Source organism: Lynx canadensis, chromosome B3 (assembly GCF_007474595.2).
Source record: "Lynx canadensis isolate LIC74 chromosome B3, mLynCan4.pri.v2, whole genome shotgun sequence".
Lineage (NCBI taxonomy): Eukaryota > Metazoa > Chordata > Mammalia > Carnivora > Felidae > Lynx > Lynx canadensis.
This window is the reverse complement of record NC_044308.2, coordinates 140,287,868-140,290,992: the sequence shown is the minus strand read 5'-3', so window position 1 is coordinate 140,290,992 and position 3,125 is coordinate 140,287,868. Positions and strand designations below refer to the sequence as shown.

The window sequence follows — 3,125 nt, the reverse complement described above, 5'->3', positions numbered from 1 at the left end:
AAAGTATGTTGTTCATCAGAAATTCACATTTCAGCGAGACCCTGGACACCCTCGTTGGGTATCCTCCCTCTGACACTGGTGCACTCTGAGACCAACACTCCCTCCTGGTCCTGAGTTTATCCTGTGCTCCCTCCCTCTTTCTTCTCCTCCCCTGCTTCTCAGAAGCAAACCCGAGGGCTCCCACCACCCTGGTCCCAGACACAGCGATCCCTTCCTTTAGGTGGTTGCGGTTGCATTCCAACCAATATCCTTGTTTCCAACCCTGCCTGCTTATGTCTGTCTTTGTTCAGAGAGGCTTCTCTAAAGCATGAGTCTAATGAGGTCCTAACTCTGCCCAGAACCCCCAGAATGAATTTCAAAGTCCTTCCAATACCCATTTTTGCCTCTCTCTCACTTTGCACTATTGTATCTGCAACCTTCCAATCTGCTGTACTCTCCTTTTCTTACTCTTTCCATCCCTTCCTCTGCATTCCCAGCACACATCCTACCTACCCCCCATACTCACCCCTCCACAAGGCTGTTGGCTCCCCAGCGTTCTGTTCTGGAAGCTCTTCCCTCCATGTCCCTATGAATGTCCTCCTGGTTCCCTCGCTCGCTACATTCCCATCACCCTGCCAGAGAGCTCCTGCTTTCCCTCTGTTGAAAATCCTGTTTTTGACTACTACCCTCTGTCTTCATAGCCTGCTTTATTTACTTCATATCACTTATGATATGTGACATATTGTATATTCATATATTGTTTGTTTATGAACAGTGTTCCCCGTGACCATTTCCACAAAGGCAGGAATTTGAGCTGTTTGGAGCCCCCTAGTATGCCACTGCCTGACACGGTGCCTGGCAGAGAGTAAATACTTAATAAGTATTGGTAGAATGAACAAATGAAGGAATGCACGAGTGTCTGCCTCTTTTCCATAAGTGGCATTTCCAAATGCCCAGTTCCTAGTGCAAAACCAGGGACATAGTAAGAACCTTCTAGATCCCCAGTGCCTCACACAGGGCAGGCACATAGTAGGACCTACATATACGTTCTTTGTATCAACTCTTGAAATTGTCTCTGGCTTTTGCCAACAATGCAGAAGGTCTTGATTAACATGCTTCTGGAAATCCATCAGAATGTTATGGGATTTGAAAACAGCTACTGGGGGGGAAAAAAAACTAAAGGAAGTAAAATCACAGTCTTGGAAAACTTTGCTTTGAGTGTTGCAAACATCTTTAATAGATCCTGACTTCAAGCTTTCTCTGCGGGGTTTTGAAGGTTCAGAACTATCTAGTCAAATATATCTGTTGAGGATAAATCCATATGAACAAAGAACACAATAAACATCCCCAATTAGGAGACCAGGCAGATAAAGGACACTGGCTTTCGTGTGTGGTGCAGCAGGAGGGAGCCTTTTCCCTCAATGAGCAAATGAGATTTGCTTTCTAGGAATGCTTCCTTATAGACACAAGCCACCCCAGTCTACCATTAGGATGTAAGGACATACCTCGCAAATGGACGGGTACTATATATAAAGGGTTTGACTGTCTTCCCCCCACCAGAAAAATTATGAAATGTGTGGAAGGATCTATGTTCTGGGGCAGCGTTACCCTAGAAGACTTCCTGTGACAATGAAGTTCCCTGTCTGGGCCATCCGGTATGGTGGCCATTAGTGTGTGTGGCCATTGAGGGACCGCATGGCTGGTGCCACTGGGGAACTGGCTTTAAAAATCTAGTTTTTTATAATCGATTTAAATTTGAATATCACATGTGGCTAGTGGTATCAGACAGAGTAACTCTAGAATACACAGAACACTGGAAGAGAAAGAGGTGGTCGGGTCAGCTTGGCAATGTGGACATGCCCCTGGGCACCTGGTGAGGAGGAGTCTGAATTCAACGTCTGCTCTAAACTTCTTGCTCCAGGAGGAATTTATTCAACCTCTCTGCACCTTGCGGTTCTCCTCTCTAAAGTGGGGATGATGTTAGCTCTGCCCTTTGGGGTTGTTGGAATAATTAAGTGAGCTGCTGTAGGGACAACAGTATGCATGGTGCACTTAAAACAGCTGTGAAGAAGGTGGCTCTCCGGTTAAGTGTCCTTCTCTCTGTAAAATAAAAGAAAATACAAAAAAAGTTAAATGAGGGGCGCCTGGGTGGCTCAGTCGGTTGAGCGTCCGACTTCGGCTCGGGTCATGATCTCACGGTCCGTGGGTTCGAGCCCCGCGTCAGGCTCCGTGCCGATGGCTCGGAGCCCGGAGCCTGCTTCGGATTCTGTGTCTCCCTCTCTCTCTGCCCCTCCCCTGCTCATGCTCTGTCTCTCCCTCTGTAAAAAATAAATAACATTTAAAAATTAAAAAAAAAGTTAAGTGAGCCAACACGTGTAAATGCATGTGGGACACTGCCCGGCATTTGTAGACGCTATTATTCATGCAGCGGGGAGGCCGGGAGGCCAGGCTATCTATTTACGGGGACTACCTCTCTGTACGCATTTTAATCTCAGGAAATAAATATGTGTCCCAGTTCTCATGAACCCGACACGCTTCACTGACACCCTATAGTGTGTGCCAGGTGACACAAATGTGTGCAGGATACGGATTCTCTTCTCCAGGTGCTCACAATCCTGCAGATTGCCCGCAGGTGGACAGAACGTTCCAGCTCCTTCATTTACTCCTCGAGAATTTACTGAAGCCCTGCCACATGCCAGCCCCATCTTCGATTTTTCTCCAAGTATTTTAATTCCCCATTAATATCTTCCAGGTCTTCATCTCTCCTGGACTGCATTCTGGTCAAATGACTCAGGCTCTTATTCTGTTTTGCACAGTCAGCCTTTGAGTGTGGCCCACGTACAGCTTGAATATTGAGTTTGGGTCTCAATTCTACATTTTATAATTTCAGGGTTTCTTGTTTAATGGCCATTTTTCAATTAGTTATTATCTGTCTGCTAGTAATTGATTTCTGCCTGTGCCTTTTAAAAGAGACTCCCGTCTTGCTTTGTGTATGCTCCTCATTCGTGTGTCACTTTGACAACTTTATTGTCACATTTAGAGTCTTTTCCCAATTGCACATGTTATTTCCTCTTCCTTACGACAAAGTCCACCTTCCTTTAGTTGGATTTACATAACTTTTACGATGCAAGCTGTCTCCACGTGGT

At 45.9% G+C, this 3,125-nt stretch overlaps 1 non-coding gene across 1 annotated transcript; it reads left to right on the top strand.

The window, feature by feature from the left end:
• Positions 1-2,121: 2,121 nt before the first annotated feature.
• On the top strand, positions 2,122-2,206 carry TRNAR-UCG. Its single transcript has one exon. It is a non-coding gene; the product is annotated as a tRNA-Arg (tRNA).
• Positions 2,207-3,125: the final 919 nt, after the last annotated feature.